The 17,623-nt window shown below is 36.6% G+C and overlaps 20 non-coding genes across 20 annotated transcripts; all 20 read left to right on the top strand.

The window, feature by feature from the left end:
* Positions 1 to 53: 53 nt before the first annotated feature.
* On the top strand, positions 54 to 126 carry TRNAV-UAC (transfer RNA valine (anticodon UAC)). The gene has a single exon. It is a non-coding gene; the product is annotated as a tRNA-Val (tRNA).
* A 674-nt stretch (positions 127 to 800) lies between these two features.
* On the top strand, positions 801 to 873 carry TRNAV-UAC (transfer RNA valine (anticodon UAC)). Its single transcript has one exon. It is a non-coding gene; the product is annotated as a tRNA-Val (tRNA).
* Positions 874 to 2,334: 1,461 nt separating this feature from the next.
* On the top strand, positions 2,335 to 2,407 carry TRNAV-UAC (transfer RNA valine (anticodon UAC)). The gene has a single exon. It is a non-coding gene; the product is annotated as a tRNA-Val (tRNA).
* Positions 2,408 to 3,445: 1,038 nt separating this feature from the next.
* On the top strand, positions 3,446 to 3,518 carry TRNAV-UAC (transfer RNA valine (anticodon UAC)). The gene has a single exon. It is a non-coding gene; the product is annotated as a tRNA-Val (tRNA).
* Positions 3,519 to 4,556: 1,038 nt separating this feature from the next.
* On the top strand, positions 4,557 to 4,629 carry TRNAV-UAC (transfer RNA valine (anticodon UAC)). Its single transcript has one exon. It is a non-coding gene; the product is annotated as a tRNA-Val (tRNA).
* Positions 4,630 to 6,090: 1,461 nt separating this feature from the next.
* On the top strand, positions 6,091 to 6,163 carry TRNAV-UAC (transfer RNA valine (anticodon UAC)). The gene has a single exon. It is a non-coding gene; the product is annotated as a tRNA-Val (tRNA).
* A 291-nt stretch (positions 6,164 to 6,454) lies between these two features.
* TRNAE-UUC (transfer RNA glutamic acid (anticodon UUC)) lies at positions 6,455 to 6,527 on the top strand. The gene has a single exon. It is a non-coding gene; the product is annotated as a tRNA-Glu (tRNA).
* Positions 6,528 to 7,565: 1,038 nt separating this feature from the next.
* On the top strand, positions 7,566 to 7,638 carry TRNAV-UAC (transfer RNA valine (anticodon UAC)). The gene has a single exon. It is a non-coding gene; the product is annotated as a tRNA-Val (tRNA).
* Positions 7,639 to 8,312: 674 nt separating this feature from the next.
* TRNAV-UAC (transfer RNA valine (anticodon UAC)) lies at positions 8,313 to 8,385 on the top strand. Its single transcript has one exon. It is a non-coding gene; the product is annotated as a tRNA-Val (tRNA).
* A 1,038-nt stretch (positions 8,386 to 9,423) lies between these two features.
* On the top strand, positions 9,424 to 9,496 carry TRNAV-UAC (transfer RNA valine (anticodon UAC)). Its single transcript has one exon. It is a non-coding gene; the product is annotated as a tRNA-Val (tRNA).
* A 291-nt stretch (positions 9,497 to 9,787) lies between these two features.
* Positions 9,788 to 9,860, top strand: TRNAV-UAC (transfer RNA valine (anticodon UAC)). The gene has a single exon. It is a non-coding gene; the product is annotated as a tRNA-Val (tRNA).
* An 826-nt stretch (positions 9,861 to 10,686) lies between these two features.
* On the top strand, positions 10,687 to 10,759 carry TRNAV-UAC (transfer RNA valine (anticodon UAC)). Its single transcript has one exon. It is a non-coding gene; the product is annotated as a tRNA-Val (tRNA).
* A 674-nt stretch (positions 10,760 to 11,433) lies between these two features.
* On the top strand, positions 11,434 to 11,506 carry TRNAV-UAC (transfer RNA valine (anticodon UAC)). Its single transcript has one exon. It is a non-coding gene; the product is annotated as a tRNA-Val (tRNA).
* Positions 11,507 to 11,797: 291 nt separating this feature from the next.
* Positions 11,798 to 11,870, top strand: TRNAV-UAC (transfer RNA valine (anticodon UAC)). Its single transcript has one exon. It is a non-coding gene; the product is annotated as a tRNA-Val (tRNA).
* Positions 11,871 to 12,544: 674 nt separating this feature from the next.
* On the top strand, positions 12,545 to 12,617 carry TRNAV-UAC (transfer RNA valine (anticodon UAC)). The gene has a single exon. It is a non-coding gene; the product is annotated as a tRNA-Val (tRNA).
* A 1,038-nt stretch (positions 12,618 to 13,655) lies between these two features.
* TRNAI-UAU (transfer RNA isoleucine (anticodon UAU)) lies at positions 13,656 to 13,728 on the top strand. Its single transcript has one exon. It is a non-coding gene; the product is annotated as a tRNA-Ile (tRNA).
* Positions 13,729 to 14,019: 291 nt separating this feature from the next.
* Positions 14,020 to 14,092, top strand: TRNAV-UAC (transfer RNA valine (anticodon UAC)). The gene has a single exon. It is a non-coding gene; the product is annotated as a tRNA-Val (tRNA).
* Positions 14,093 to 14,766: 674 nt separating this feature from the next.
* On the top strand, positions 14,767 to 14,839 carry TRNAV-UAC (transfer RNA valine (anticodon UAC)). Its single transcript has one exon. It is a non-coding gene; the product is annotated as a tRNA-Val (tRNA).
* Positions 14,840 to 15,877: 1,038 nt separating this feature from the next.
* TRNAV-UAC (transfer RNA valine (anticodon UAC)) lies at positions 15,878 to 15,950 on the top strand. The gene has a single exon. It is a non-coding gene; the product is annotated as a tRNA-Val (tRNA).
* Positions 15,951 to 16,241: 291 nt separating this feature from the next.
* On the top strand, positions 16,242 to 16,314 carry TRNAV-UAC (transfer RNA valine (anticodon UAC)). Its single transcript has one exon. It is a non-coding gene; the product is annotated as a tRNA-Val (tRNA).
* The last annotated feature ends 1,309 nt before the right edge of the window (positions 16,315 to 17,623 follow it).

Genomic DNA, 17,623 nt, shown 5'->3' on the forward strand with positions numbered 1-17,623 from the left:
TCAGTGGACAACCGTTTTCTGCAGCTGTCATCCAATCCAACTGATCTGTGGTGGGTTTCATAGTGTAGTGGTCATCACGTCTGCTTTACACGCAGAAGGTCCTGGGTTCAATCCCCAGTGAAACCATAGTTTAATTTTTAACTTTTGGTTATCCTTATGAAATATTTTATGTAAGAATTCTCATGTTCAGTAGACACCCATTTAAAGCAAAGACAAATGAAATCACATATTTCAATCTAGAATTCATATGGTGGTGGTCATTTAGTCTGATTTACAAGTGAAATGTTCAAGTTTTCATCCCCACTAAAAACCATGGTCATATCCTTCTGAACAGGATTCTCTAGAAGAAAGTTGCATTGTCTTTTCGGAAGATCATAAAACACCTGTGTACAACAATGGTCAATTAAAACACTGCTTAAGTGTTGTGTTTCAAAGTGTAGTGGTCATCACACCTGCTTTTCATTCAGTATGTCCTGAGATCTATCCTAAGTCAAATGAAAGCCAGAGTCATTAACCCTTGGTTATCCTCAATAAATTTTCTTTCGAAGCATTCTAATGTTCTGTAGATACCCATTTGAAGGAAAAAGAAATGAAATGACACATTTCAAACAATAATTTATTTGGAAGTGGTCATTACATCTGCTTTGCAAGTGGAAGCTCTTCACTTTGATCCCCACCAAAACTATGGGATTATCCTTTTGAACATGCGTCTGTTGAAGAAAATTACAATGTATGATTTTGGAATGATCAGGAGACTCCCATGTACTGCAACGGTCAATGAAAAACATAGGGACAAGTTGGGTTTCATAGTGTAGTGGTCATCACATCTGCTTTACACGCAGAAGGTCCTGGGTTCAATCCCCAGTGAAACCAAGGGCTTAATCTTTAACCATTGGTTATTTTTGAAAAACAATTATATGTAAGCATACTCAAATTCCATGGCCACCCATTTAAACGAAAGACAATTGAAATGACATATTACAATCTGTAATTCATATGGTAGCAGTCAATTTGTCTGATTTACAGTTAGATTGTCCTACTTTTTATCACTTATGAGCACATCTTTTTGAACAGGTTTCTTTAGAAGAAAATTATATTGTGTTTTGAAAGATCAGTGGACAACCGTTTTCTGCAGCTGTCATCCAAACCAAGTGACCTGTGGTGGGTTTCATAGTGTAGTGGTCATCACGTCTGCTTTACACACAGAAGGTCCTGGGTTCAATCCCCAGTGAAACCATAGTTTAATTTTTAACTTTTGGTTATCCTTATGAAATATTTTATGTCAGAATTCTCATGTTCAGTAGACACCCATTTAAAGCAAAGACAAATGAAATCACATATTTCAATCTAGAATTCATATGGTGGTGGTCATTTAGTCTGATTTACAAGTGAAATGTTCAAGTTTTCATCCCCACTAAAAACCATGGTCATATCCTTCTGAACAGGATTCTCTAGAAGAAAGTTGCATTGTCTTTTCGGAAGATCATAAAACACCTGTGTACAACAACGGTCAATTAAAACACTGCTTAAGTGTTGTGTTTCAAAGTGTAGTGGTCATCACACCTGCTTTTCATTCAGTGGGGGACATTTACTTACAGTGTCGGTGTCTGCATTGGCTTTGTTACCGACCTGCTCTCGGTAAGAAGACACACATTTAATATTGTAGAGCTGTGCAGAGACATTTCTGGCGCCGAGACTATTTTCTGTCCTTGGGACAAAATCTGTCCCGAGCACCAGAAATGTGTCCAACAGTCCCTGCTAGACCAGTTTTCTTTTGGTCTACTTTCCGTCAGTTTACACCGCCCAAAAAGGGCTGCGACACATAGTAATTGTGTCTGAGTTTCAACTCCGCCAAAGCCACGCCCCTTTTCGGAGAAGAGTCGGAGCAGACGGAAAAAGGCATTTTTTCTGTCCCCGACAGCTAATAAATAGGTCGGAGAGCAGAACATGTGGTGAGAGCGCCACAAAACTGGCGGAAACGCCATAGTAAATGTCCCCCAGTATGTCCTGAGATCTATCCTAAGTCAAATGAAAGCCAGAGTCATTAACCCTTGGTTATCCTCAATAAATTTTCTTTCGAAGCATTCTAATGTTCTGTAGATACCCATTTGAAGGAAAAAGAAATGAAATGACACATTTCAAACAATAATTTATTTGGAAGTGGTCATTACATCTGCTTTGCAAGTGGAAGCTCTTCACTTTGATCCCCACCAAAACTATGGGATTATCCTTTTGAACATGCGTTTGTTGAAGAAAATTACAATGTATGATTTTGGAATGATCAGGAGACACCCATGTACTGCAACGGTCAATGAAAAACATAGGGACAAGTTGGGTTTCATAGTGTAGTGGTCATCACATCTGCTTTACACGCAGAAGGTCCTGGGTTCAATCCCCAGTGAAACCAAGGGCTTAAGCTTTAACCATTGGTTATTTTTAAAAAACAATTGTATGTAAGCATACTCAAATTCCATGGCCACCCGTTTAAACGAAAGACAATTGAAATGACATATTACAATCTATAATTCATATGGTAGTAGTCAATTTGTCTGATTTACAGTTAGATTGTCCTACTTTTTATCACTTATGAGCACATCTTTTTGAACAGGTTTCTTTAGAAGAAAATTATATTGTGTTTTGAAAGATCAGTGGACAACCGTTTTCTGCAGCTGTCATCCAATCCAACTGATCTGTGGTGGGTTTCATAGTGTAGTGGTCATCACGTCTGCTTTACACGCAGAAGGTCCTGGGTTCAATCCCAAGTGAAACCATAGTTTAATTTTTAACTTTTGGTTATCCTTATGAAATATTTTATGTAAGAATTCTCATGTTCAGTAGACACCCATTTAAAGCAAAGACAAATGAAATCACATATTTCAATCTAGAATTCATATGGTGGTGGTCATTTAGTCTGATTTACAAGTGAAATGTTCAAGTTTTCATCCCCACTAAAAACCATGGTCATATCCTTCTGAACAGGATTCTCTAGAAGAAAGTTGCATTGTCTTTTCGGAAGATCATAAAACACCTGTGTACAACAACGGTCAATTAAAACACTGCTTAAGTGTTGTGTTTCAAAGTGTAGTGGTCATCACACCTGCTTTTCATTCAGTATGTCCTGAGATCTATCCTAAGTCAAATGAAAGCCAGAGTCATTAACCCTTGGTTATCCTCAATAAATTTTCTTTCGAAGCATTCTAATGTTCTGTAGATACCCATTTGAAGGAAAAAGAAATGAAATGACACATTTCAAACAATAATTTATTTGGAAGTGGTCATTACATCTGCTTTGCAAGTGGAAGCTCTTCACTTTGATCCCCACCAAAACTATGGGATTATCCTTTTGAACATGCGTCTGTTGAAGAAAATTACAATGTATGATTTTGGAATGATCAGGAGACACCCATGTACTGCAACGGTCAATGAAAAACATAGGGACAAGTTGGGTTTCATAGTGTAGTGGTCATCACATCTGCTTTACACGCAGAAGGTCCTGGGTTCAATCCCCAGTGAAACCAAGGGCTTAATCTTTAACCATTGGTTATTTTTGAAAAACAATTATATGTAAGCATACTCAAATTCCATGGCCACCCATTTAAACGAAAGACAATTGAAATGGCATATTACAATCTGTAATTCATATGGTAGCAGTCAATTTGTCTGATTTACAGTTAGATTGTCCTACTTTTTATCACTTATGAGCACATCTTTTTGAACAGGTTTCTTTAGAAGAAAATTATATTGTGTTTTGAAAGATCAGTGGACAACCGTTTTCTGCAGCTGTCATCCAAACCAACTGACCTGTGGTGGGTTTCATAGTGTAGTGGTCATCACGTCTGCTTTACACACAGAAGGTCCTGGGTTCAATCCCCAGTGAAACCATAGTTTAATTTTTAACTTTTGGTTATCCTTATGAAATATTTTATGTAAGAATTCTCATGTTCAGTAGACACCCATTTAAAGCAAAGACAAATGAAATCACATATTTCAATCTAGAATTCATATGGTGGTGGTCATTTAGTCTGATTTACAAGTGAAATGTTCAAGTTTTCATCCCCACTAAAAACCATGGTCAAATCCTTCTGAACAGGATTCTCTAGAAGAAAGTTGCATTGTCTTTTCGGAAGATCATAAAACACCTGTGTACAACAACGGTCAATTAAAACACTGCTTAAGTGTTGTGTTTCAAAGTGTAGTGGTCATCACACCTGCTTTTCATTCAGTATGTCCTGAGATCTATCCTAAGTCAAATGAAAGACAGAGTCATTAACCCTTGGTTATCCTCAATAAATTTTCTTTCGAAGCATTCTAATGTTCTGTAGATACCCATTTGAAGGAAAAAGAAATGAAATGACACATTTCAAACAATAATTTATTTGGAAGTGGTCATTACATCTGCTTTGCAAGTGGAAGCTCTTCACTTTGATCCCCACCAAAACTATGGGATTATCCTTTTGAACATGCGTTTGTTGAAGAAAATTACAATGTATGATTTTGGAATGATCAGGAGACACCCATGTACTGCAACGGTCAATGAAAAACATAGGGACAAGTTGGGTTTCATAGTGTAGTGGTCATCACATCTGCTTTACACGCAGAAGGTCCTGGGTTCAATCCCCAGTGAAACCAAGGGCTTAAGCTTTAACCATTGGTTATTTTTAAAAAACAATTGTATGTAAGCATACTCAAATTCCATGGCCACCCATTTAAACGAAAGACAATTGAAATGACATATTACAATCTATAATTCATATGGTAGTAGTCAATTTGTCTGATTTACAGTTAGATTGTCCTACTTTTTATCACTTATGAGCACATCTTTTTGAACAGGTTTCTTTAGAAGAAAATTATATTGTGTTTTGAAAGATCAGTGGACAACCGTTTTCTGCAGCTGTCATCCAAACCAACTGACCTGTGGTGGGTTTCATAGTGTAGTGGTCATCACGTCTGCTTTACACACAGAAGGTCCTGGGTTCAATCCCCAGTGAAACCATAGTTTAATTTTTAACTTTTGGTTATCCTTATGAAATATTTTATGTCAGAATTCTCATGTTCAGTAGACACCCATTTAAAGCAAAGACAAATGAAATCACATATTTCAATCTAGAATTCATATGGTGGTGGTCATTTAGTCTGATTTACAAGTGAAATGTTCAAGTTTTCATCCCCACTAAAAACCATGGTCATATCCTTCTGAACAGGATTCTCTAGAAGAAAGTTGCATTGTCTTTTCGGAAGATCATAAAACACCTGTGTACAACAACGGTCAATTAAAACACTGCTTAAGTGTTGTGTTTCAAAGTGTAGTGGTCATCACACCTGCTTTTCATTCAGTGGGGGACATTTACTTACAGTGTCGGTGTCTGCATTGGCTTTGTTACCGACCTGCTCTCGGTAAGAAGACACACATTTAATTTTGTAGAGCTGTGCAGAGACATTTCTGGCGCCGAGACTATTTTCTGTCCTTGGGACAAAATCTGTCCCGAGCACCAGAAATGTGTCCAACAGTCCCTGCTAGACCAGTTTTCTTTTGGTCTACTTTCCGTCAGTTTACACCGCCCAAAAAGGGCTGCGACACATAGTAATTGTGTCTGAGTTTCAACTCCGCCAAAGCCACGCCCCTTTTCGGAGAAGAGTCGGAGCAGACGGAAAAAGGCATTTTTTCTGTCCCCGACAGCTAATAAATAGGTCGGAGAGCAGAACATGTGGTGAGAGCGCCACAAAACTGGCGGAAACGCCATAGTAAATGTCCCCCAGTATGTCCTGAGATCTATCCTAAGTCAAATGAAAGCCAGAGTCATTAACCCTTGGTTATCCTCAATAAATTTTCTTTCGAAGCATTCTAATGTTCTGTAGATACCCATTTGAAGGAAAAAGAAATGAAATGACACATTTCAAACAATAATTTATTTGGAAGTGGTCATTACATCTGCTTTGCAAGTGGAAGCTCTTCACTTTGATCCCCACCAAAACTATGGGATTATCCTTTTGAACATGCGTTTGTTGAAGAAAATTACAATGTATGATTTTGGAATGATCAGGAGACACCCATGTACTGCAACGGTCAATGAAAAACATAGGGACAAGTTGGGTTTCATAGTGTAGTGGTCATCACATCTGCTTTACACGCAGAAGGTCCTGGGTTCAATCCCCAGTGAAACCAAGGGCTTAAGCTTTAACCATTGGTTATTTTTAAAAAACAATTGTATGTAAGCATACTCAAATTCCATGGCCACCCGTTTAAACGAAAGACAATTGAAATGACATATTACAATCTATAATTCATATGGTAGTAGTCAATTTGTCTGATTTACAGTTAGATTGTCCTACTTTTTATCACTTATGAGCACATCTTTTTGAACAGGTTTCTTTAGAAGAAAATTATATTGTGTTTTGAAAGATCAGTGGACAACCGTTTTCTGCAGCTGTCATCCAATCCAACTGATCTGTGGTGGGTTTCATAGTGTAGTGGTCATCACGTCTGCTTTTCACGCAGAAGGTCCTGGGTTCAATCCCAAGTGAAACCATAGTTTAATTTTTAACTTTTGGTTATCCTTATGAAATATTTTATGTAAGAATTCTCATGTTCAGTAGACACCCATTTAAAGCAAAGACAAATGAAATCACATATTTCAATCTAGAATTCATATGGTGGTGGTCATTTAGTCTGATTTACAAGTGAAATGTTCAAGTTTTCATCCCCACTAAAAACCATGGTCATATCCTTCTGAACAGGATTCTCTAGAAGAAAGTTGCATTGTCTTTTCGGAAGATCATAAAACACCTGTGTACAACAACGGTCAATTAAAACACTGCTTAAGTGTTGTGTTTCAAAGTGTAGTGGTCATCACACCTGCTTTTCATTCAGTATGTCCTGAGATCTATCCTAAGTCAAATGAAAGCCAGAGTCATTAACCCTTGGTTATCCTCAATAAATTTTCTTTCGAAGCATTCTAATGTTCTGTAGATACCCATTTGAAGGAAAAAGAAATGAAATGACACATTTCAAACAATAATTTATTTGGAAGTGGTCATTACATCTGCTTTGCAAGTGGAAGCTCTTCACTTTGATCCCCACCAAAACTATGGGATTATCCTTTTGAACATGCGTCTGTTGAAGAAAATTACAATGTATGATTTTGGAATGATCAGGAGACACCCATGTACTGCAACGGTCAATGAAAAACATAGGGACATGTTGGGTTTCATAGTGTAGTGGTCCTCACATCTGCTTTACACGCAGAAGGTCCTGGGTTCAATCCCCAGTGAAACCAAGGGCTTAATCTTTAACCATTGGTTATTTTTGAAAAACAATTATATGTAAGCATACTCAAATTCCATGGCCACCCATTTAAACGAAAGACAATTGAAATGACATATTACAATCTGTAATTCATATGGTAGCAGTCAATTTGTCTGATTTACAGTTAGATTGTCCTACTTTTTATCACTTATGAGCACATCTTTTTGAACAGGTTTCTTTAGAAGAAAATTATATTGTGTTTTGAAAGATCAGTGGACAACCGTTTTCTGCAGCTGTCATCCAAACCAACTGACCTGTGGTGGGTTTCATAGTGTAGTGGTCATCACGTCTGCTTTACACGCAGAAGGTCCTGGGTTCAATCCCCAGTGAAACCATAGTTTAATTTTTAACTTTTGGTTATCCTTATGAAATATTTTATGTAAGAATTCTCATGTTCAGTAGACACCCATTTAAAGCAAAGACAAATGAAATCACATATTTCAATCTAGAATTCATATGGTGGTGGTCTTTTAGTCTGATTTACAAGTGAAATGTTCAAGTTTTCATCCCCACTAAAAACCATGGTCATATCCTTCTGAACAGGATTCTCTAGAAGAAAGTTGCATTGTCTTTTCGGAAGATCATAAAACACCTGTGTACAACAACGGTCAATTAAAACACTGCTTAAGTGTTGTGTTTCAAAGTGTAGTGGTCATCACACCTGCTTTTCATTCAGTATGTCCTGAGATCTATCCTAAGTCAAATGAAAGCCAGAGTCATTAACCCTTGGTTATCCTCAATAAATTTTCTTTCGAAGCATTCTAATGTTCTGTAGATACCCATTTGAAGGAAAAAGAAATGAAATGACACATTTCAAACAATAATTTATTTGGAAGTGGTCATTACATCTGCTTTGCAAGTGGAAGCTCTTCACTTTGATCCCCACCAAAACTATGGGATTATCCTTTTGAACATGCGTCTGTTGAAGAAAATTACAATGTATGATTTTGGAATGATCAGGAGACACCCATGTACTGCAACGGTCAATGAAAAACATAGGGACAAGTTGGGTTTCATAGTGTAGTGGTCATCACATCTGCTTTACACGCAGAAGGTCCTGGGTTCAATCCCCAGTGAAACCAAGGGCTTAATCTTTAACCATTGGTTATTTTTGAAAAACAATTATATGTAAGCATACTCAAATTCCATGGCCACCCATTTAAACGAAAGACAATTGAAATGGCATATTACAATCTGTAATTCATATGGTAGCAGTCAATTTGTCTGATTTACAGTTAGATTGTCCTACTTTTTATCACTTATGAGCACATCTTTTTGAACAGGTTTCTTTAGAAGAAAATTATATTGTGTTTTGAAAGATCAGTGGACAACCGTTTTCTGCAGCTGTCATCCAAACCAACTGACCTGTGGTGGGTTTCATAGTGTAGTGGTCATCACGTCTGCTTTACACACAGAAGGTCCTGGGTTCAATCCCCAGTGAAACCATAGTTTAATTTTTAACTTTTGGTTATCCTTATGAAATATTTTATGTAAGAATTCTCATGTTCAGTAGACACCCATTTAAAGCAAAGACAAATGAAATCACATATTTCAATCTAGAATTCATATGGTGGTGGTCATTTAGTCTGATTTACAAGTGAAATGTTCAAGTTTTCATCCCCACTAAAAACCATGGTCAAATCCTTCTGAACAGGATTCTCTAGAAGAAAGTTGCATTGTCTTTTCGGAAGATCATAAAACACCTGTGTACAACAACGGTCAATTAAAACACTGCTTAAGTGTTGTGTTTCAAAGTGTAGTGGTCATCACACCTGCTTTTCATTCAGTATGTCCTGAGATCTATCCTAAGTCAAATGAAAGACAGAGTCATTAACCCTTGGTTATCCTCAATAAATTTTCTTTCGAAGCATTCTAATGTTCTGTAGATACCCATTTGAAGGAAAAAGAAATGAAATGACACATTTCAAACAATAATTTATTTGGAAGTGGTCATTACATCTGCTTTGCAAGTGGAAGCTCTTCACTTTGATCCCCACCAAAACTATGGGATTATCCTTTTGAACATGCGTTTGTTGAAGAAAATTACAATGTATGATTTTGGAATGATCAGGAGACACCCATGTACTGCAACGGTCAATGAAAAACATAGGGACAAGTTGGGTTTCATAGTGTAGTGGTCATCACATCTGCTTTACACGCAGAAGGTCCTGGGTTCAATCCCCAGTGAAACCAAGGGCTTAAGCTTTAACCATTGGTTATTTTTAAAAAACAATTGTATGTAAGCATACTCAAATTCCATGGCCACCCATTTAAACGAAAGACAATTGAAATGACATATTACAATCTATAATTCATATGGTAGTAGTCAATTTGTCTGATTTACAGTTAGATTGTCCTACTTTTTATCACTTATGAGCACATCTTTTTGAACAGGTTTCTTTAGAAGAAAATTATATTGTGTTTTGAAAGATCAGTGGACAACCGTTTTCTGCAGCTGTCATCCAATCCAACTGATCTGTGGTGGGTTTCATAGTGTAGTGGTCATCACGTCTGCTTTACACGCAGAAGGTCCTGGGTTCAATCCCCAGTGAAACCATAGTTTAATTTTTAACTTTTGGTTATCCTTATGAAATATTTTATGTAAGAATTCTCATGTTCAGTAGACACCCATTTAAAGCAAAGACAAATGAAATCACATATTTCAATCTAGAATTCATATGGTGGTGGTCATTTAGTCTGATTTACAAGTGAAATGTTCAAGTTTTCATCCCCACTAAAAACCATGGTCATATCCTTCTGAACAGGATTCTCTAGAAGAAAGTTGCATTGTCTTTTCGGAAGATCATAAAACACCTGTGTACAACAACGGTCAATTAAAACACTGCTTAAGTGTTGTGTTTCAAAGTGTAGTGGTCATCACACCTGCTTTTCATTCAGTATGTCCTGAGATCTATCCTAAGTCAAATGAAAGCCAGAGTCATTAACCCTTGGTTATCCTCAATAAATTTTCTTTCGAAGCATTCTAATGTTCTGTAGATACCCATTTGAAGGAAAAAGAAATGAAATGACACATTTCAAACAATAATTTATTTGGAAGTGGTCATTACATCTGCTTTGCAAGTGGAAGCTCTTCACTTTGATCCCCACCAAAACTATGGGATTATCCTTTTGAACATGCGTCTGTTGAAGAAAATTACAATGTATGATTTTGGAATGATCAGGAGACACCCATGTACTGCAACGGTCAATGAAAAACATAGGGACATGTTGGGTTTCATAGTGTAGTGGTCATCACATCTGCTTTACACGCAGAAGCACATCTTTTTGAACAGGTTTCTTTAGAAGAAAATTATATTGTGTTTTGAAAGATCAGTGGACAACCGTTTTCTGCAGCTGTCATCCAATCCAACTGATCTGTGGTGGGTTTCATAGTGTAGTGGTCATCACGTCTGCTTTACACGCAGAAGGTCCTGGGTTCAATCCCCAGTGAAACCATAGTTTAATTTTTAACTTTTGGTTATCCTTATGAAATATTTTATGTAAGAATTCTCATGTTCAGTAGACACCCATTTAAAGCAAAGACAAATGAAATCACATATTTCAATCTAGAATTCATATGGTGGTGGTCATTTAGTCTGATTTACAAGTGAAATGTTCAAGTTTTCATCCCCACTAAAAACCATGGTCATATCCTTCTGAACAGGATTCTCTAGAAGAAAGTTGCATTGTCTTTTCGGAAGATCATAAAACACCTGTGTACAACAACGGTCAATTAAAACACTGCTTAAGTGTTGTGTTTCAAAGTGTAGTGGTCATCACACCTGCTTTTCATTCAGTATGTCCTGAGATCTATCCTAAGTCAAATGAAAGCCAGAGTCATTAACCCTTGGTTATCCTCAAAAAATTTTCTTTCGAAGCATTCTAATGTTCTGTAGATACCCATTTGAAGGAAAAAGAAATGAAATGACACATTTCAAACAATAATTTATTTGGAAGTGGTCATTACATCTGCTTTGCAAGTGGAAGCTCTTCACTTTCATCCCCACCAAAACTATGGGATTATCCTTTTGAACATGCGTTTGTTGAAGAAAATTACAATGTATGATTTTGGAATGATCAGGAGACACCCATGTACTGCAACGGTCAATGAAAAACATAGGGACAAATTGGGTTTCATAGTGTAGTGGTCATCACATCTGCTTTACACGCAGAAGGTCCTGGGTTCAATACCCAGTGAAACCAAGGGCTTAAGCTTTAACCATTGGTTATTTTTAAAAAACAATTGTATGTAAGCATACTCAAATTCCATGGCCACCCATTTAAACGAAAGACAATTGAAATGACATATTACAATCTATAATTCATATGGTAGTAGTCAATTTGTCTGATTTACAGTTAGATTGTCCTACTTTTTATCACTTATGAGCACATCTTTTTGAACAGGTTTCTTTAGAAGAAAATTATATTGTGTTTTGAAAGATCAGTGGACAACCGTTTTCTGCAGCTGTCATCCAATCCAACTGATCTGTGGTGGGTTTCATAGTGTAGTGGTCATCACGTCTGCTTTACACGCAGAAGGTCCTGGGTTCAATCCCCAGTGAAACCATAGTTTAATTTTTAACTTTTGGTTATCCTTATGAAATATTTTATGTAAGAATTCTCATGTTCAGTAGACACCCATTTAAAGCAAAGACAAATGAAATCACATATTTCAATCTAGAATTCATATGGTGGTGGTCATTTAGTCTGATTTACAAGTGAAATGTTCAAGTTTTCATCCCCACTAAAAACCATGGTCATATCCTTCTGAACAGGATTCTCTAGAAGAAAGTTGCATTGTCTTTTCGGAAGATCATAAAACACCTGTGTACAACAACGGTCAATTAAAACACTGCTTAAGTGTTGTGTTTCAAAGTGTAGTGGTCATCACACCTGCTTTTCATTCAGTATGTCCTGAGATCTATCCTAAGTCAAATGAAAGCCAGAGTCATTAACCCTTGGTTATCCTCAATAAATTTTCTTTCGAAGCATTCTAATGTTCTGTAGATACCCATTTGAAGGAAAAAGAAATGAAATGACACATTTCAAACAATAATTTATTTGGAAGTGGTCATTACATCTGCTTTGCAAGTGGAAGCTCTTCACTTTGATCCCCACCAAAACTATGGGATTATCCTTTTGAACATGCGTCTGTTGAAGAAAATTACAATGTATGATTTTGGAATGATCAGGAGACACCCATGTACTGCAACGGTCAACGAAAAACTTAGGGACAAGTTGGGTTTCATAGTGTAGTGGTCATCACATCTGCTTTACACGCAGAAGGTCCTGGGTTCAATCCCCAGTGAAACCAAGGGCTAAATCTTTAACCATTGGTTATTTTTGAAAAACAATTATATGTAAGCATACTCAAATTCCATGGCCACCCATTTAAACGAAAGACAATTGAAATGACATATTACAATCTGTAATTCATATGGTAGCAGTCAATTTGTCTGATTTACAGTTAGATTGTCCTACTTTTTATCACTTATGAGCACATCTTTTTGAACAGGTTTCTTTAGAAGAAAATTATATTGTGTTTTGAAAGATCAGTGGACAACCGTTTTTTGCAGCTGTCATCCAAACCAACTGACCTGTGGTGGGTTTCATAGTGTAGTGGTCATCACGTCTGCTTTACACACAAAAGGTCCTGTGTTCAATCCCCAGTGAAACCATAGTTTAATTTTTAACTTTTGGTTATCCTTATGAAATATTTTATGTAAGAATTCTCATGTTCAGTAGACACCCATTTAAAGCAAAGACAAATGAAATCACATATTTCAATCTAGAACTCATATGGTGGTGGTCATTTAGTCTGATTTACAAGTGAAATGTTCAAGTTTTCATCCCCACTAAAAACCATGGTCATATCCTTCTGAACAGGATTCTCTAGAAGAAAGTTGCATTGTCTTTTCGGAAGATCATAAAACACCTGTGTACAACAACGGTCAATTAAAACACTGCTTAAGTGTTGTGTTTCAAAGTGTAGTGGTCATCACACCTGCTTTTCATTCAGTATGTCCTGAGATCTATCCTAAGTCAAATGAAAGCCAGAGTCATTAACCCTTGGTTATCCTCAATAAATTTTCTTTCGAAGCATTCTAATGTTCTGTAGATACCCATTTGAAGGAAAAAGAAATGAAATGACACATTTCAAACAATAATTTATTTGGAAGTGGTCATTACATCTGCTTTGCAAGTGGAAGCTCTTCACTTTGATCCCCACCAAAACTATGGGATTATCCTTTTGAACATGCGTTTGTTGAAGAAAATTACAATGTATGATTTTGGAATGATCAGGATACACCCATGTACTGCAACGGTCAATGAAAAACCTAGGGACAAGTTGGGTTTCATAGTGTAGTGGTCATCACATCTGCTTTATACGCAGAAGGTCCTGGGTTCAATCCCCAGTGAAACCAAGGGCTTAAGCTTTAACCATTGGTTATTTTTAAAAAACAATTGTATGTAAGCATACTCAAATTCCATGGCCACCCATTTAAACGAAAGACAATTGAAATGACATATTACAATCTATAATTCATATGGTAGTAGTCAATTTGTCTGATTTACAGTTAGATTGTCCTACTTTTTATCACTTATGAGCACATCTTTTTGAACAGGTTTCTTTAGAAGAAAATTATATTGTGTTTTGAAAGATCAGTGGACAACCGTTTTCTGCAGCTGTCATCCAATCCAACTGATCTGTGGTGGGTTTCATAGTGTAGTGGTCATCACGTCTGCTTTACACGCAGAAGGTCCTGGGTTCAATTCCCAGTGAAACCATAGTTTAATTTTTAACTTTTGGTTATCCTTATGAAATATTTTATGTAAGAATTCTCATGTTCAGTAGACACCCATTTAAAGCAAAGACAAATGAAATCACATATTTCAATCTAGAATTCATATGGTGGTGGTCATTTAGTCTGATTTACAAGTGAAATGTTCAAGTTTTCATCCCCACTAAAAACCATGGTCATATCCTTCTGAACAGGATTCTCTAGAAGAAAGTTGCATTGTCTTTTTGGAAGATCATAAAACACCTGTGTACAACAACGGTCAATTAAAACACTGCTTAAGTGTTGTGTTTCAAAGTGTAGTGGTCATCACACCTGCTTTTCATTCAGTAGGTCCTGAGATCTATCCTAAGTCAAATGAAAGCCAGAGTCATTAACCCTTGGTTATCCTCAATAAATTTTCTTTCGAAGCATTCTAATGTTCTGTAGATACCCATTTGAAGGAAAAAGAAATGAAATGACACATTTCAAACAATAATTTATTTGGAAGTGGTCATTACATCTGCTTTGCAAGTGGAAGCTCTTCACTTTGATCCCCACCAAAACTATGGGATTATCCTTTTGAACATGCGTCTGTTGAAGAAAATTACAATGTATGATTTTGGAATGATCAGGAGACAGCCATGTACTGCAACGGTCAATGAAAAACATAGGGACAAGTTGGGTTTCATAGTGTAGTGGTCATCACATCTGCTTTACACGCAGAAGGTTCTGGGTTCAATCCCCAGTGAAACCAAGGGCTTAAGCTTTAACCATTGGTTATTTTTAAAAAACAAATGTATGTAAGCATACTCAAATTCCATGGCCACCCATTTAAACGAAAGACAATTGAAATGACATATTACAATCTATAATTCATATGGTAGTAGTCAATTTGTCTGATTTACAGTTAGATTGTCCTACTTTTTATCACTTATGAGCACATCTTTTTGAACAGGTTTCTTTAGAAGAAAATTATATTGTGTTTTGAAAGATCAGTGGACAACCGTTTTCTGCAGCTGTCATCCAAACCAACTGACCTGTGGTGGGTTTCACAGTGTAGTGGTCATCACGTCTGCTTTACACGCAGAAGGTCCTGGGTTCAATCCCCAGTGAAACCATAGTTTAATTTTTAACTTTTGGTTATCCTTATGAAATATTTTATGTAAGAATTCTCATGTTCAGTAGACACCCATTTAAAGCAAAGACAAATGAAATCACATATTTCAATCTAGAATTCATATGGTGGTGGTCATTTAGTCTGATTTACAAGTGAAATGTTCAAGTTTTCATCCCCACTAAAAACCATGGTCATATCCTTCTGAACAGGATTCTCTAGAAGAAAGTTGCATTGTCTTTTCGGAAGATCATAAAACACCTGTGTACAACAACGGTCAATTAAAACACTGCTTAAGTGTTGTGTTTCAAAGTGTAGTGGTCATCACACCTGCTTTTCATTCAGTATGTCCTGAGATCTATCCTAAGTCAAATGAAAGCCAGAGTCATTAACCCTTGGTTATCCTCAATAAATTTTCTTTCGAAGCATTCTAATGTTCTGTAGATACCCATTTGAAGGAAAAAGAAATGAAATGACACATTTCAAACAATAATTTATTTGGAAGTGGTCATTACATCTGCTTTGCAAGTGGAAGCTCTTCACTTTCATCCCCACCAAAACTATGGGATTATCCTTTTGAACATGCGTCTGTTGAAGAAAATTACAATGTATGATTTTGGAATGATCAGGAGACACCCATGTACTGCAACGGTCAATGAAAACCATAGGGACAAGTAGGGTTTCATAGTGTAGTGGTCATCACATCTGCTTTACACGCAGAAGGTCCTGGGTTCAATCCCCAGTGAAACCAAGGGCTTAAGCTTTAACCATTGGTTATTTTTAAAAAACAATTGTATGTAAGCATACTCAAATTCCATGGCCACCCATTTAAACGAAAGACAATTGAAATGACATATTACAATCTATAATTCATATGGTAGTAGTCAATTTGTCTGATTTACAGTTAGATTGTCCTACTTTTTATCACTTATGAGCACATCTTTTTGAACAGGTTTCTTTAGAAGAAAATTATATTGTGTTTTGAAAGATCAGTGGACAACCGTTTTCTGCAGCTGTCATCCAATCCAACTGATCTGTGGTGGGTTTCATAGTGTAGTGGTCATCACGTCTGCTTTACACGCAGAAGGTCCTGGGTTCAATCCCCAGTGAAACCATAGTTTAATTTTTAACTTTATGTTATCCTTATGAAATATTTTATGTAAGAATTCTCATATTCAGTAGACACCCATTTAAAGCAAAGACAAATGAAATCACATATTTCAATCTAGAATTCATATGGTGGTGGTCATTTAGTCTGATTTACAAGTGAAATGTTCAAGTTTTCATCCCCACTAAAAACCATGGTCATATCCTTCTGAACAGGATTCTCTAGAAGAAAGTTGCATTGTCTTTTCGGAAGATCATAAAACACCTGTGTACAACAACGGTCAATTAAAACACTGCTTAAGTGTTGTGTTTCAAAGTGTAGTGGTCATCACACCTGCTTTTCATTCAGTATGTCCTGAGATCTATCCTAAGTCAAATGAAAGCCAGAGTCATTAACCCTTGGTTATCCTCAATAAATTTTCTTTCGAAGCATTCTAATGTTCTGTAGATACCCATTTGAAGGAAAAAGAAATGAAATGACACATTTCAAACAATAATTTATTTGGAAGTGGTCATTACATCTGCTTTGCAAGTGGAAGCTCTTCACTTTGATCCCCACCAAAACTATGGGATTATCCTTTTTAACATGCGTCTGTTGAAGAAAATTACAATGTATGATTTTGGAATGATCAGGAGACACCCATGTACTGCAACGGTCAATGAAAAACATAGGGACAAGTTGGATTTCATAGTGTATTGGTCATCACATCTGCTTTACACGCAGAAGGTCCTGGGTTCAATCCCCAGTGAAACCAAGGGCTTAATCTTTAACCATTGGTTATTTTTGAAAAACAATTATATGTAAGCATACTCAAATTCCATGGCCACCCATTTAAACGAAAGACAATTGAAATGACATATTACAATCTGTAATTCATATGGTAGCAGTCAATTTGTCTGATTTACAGTTAGATTGTCCTACTTTTTATCACTTATGAGCACATCTTTTTGAACAGGTTTCTTTAGAAGAAAATTATATTGTGTTTTGAAAGATCAGTGGACAACCGTTTTCTGCAGCTGTCATCCAAACCAACTGACCTGTGGTGGGTTTCATAGTGTAGTGGTCATCACGTCTGCTTTACACACAGAAGGTCCTGGGTTCAATCCCCAGTGAAGCCATAGTTTAATTTTTAACTTTTGGTTATCCTTATGAAATATTTTATGTAAGAATTCTCATGTTCAGTAGACACCCATTTAAAGCAAAGACAAATGAAATCACATATTTCAATCTAGAATTCATATGGTGGTGGTCATTTAGTCTTATTTACAAGTGAAATGTTCAAGTTTTCATCCCCACTAAAAACCATGGTCATATCC

This window comes from Engystomops pustulosus, chromosome 7 (assembly GCF_040894005.1).
Source record: "Engystomops pustulosus chromosome 7, aEngPut4.maternal, whole genome shotgun sequence".
Taxonomy (NCBI): Eukaryota; Metazoa; Chordata; class Amphibia; order Anura; family Leptodactylidae; genus Engystomops; species Engystomops pustulosus.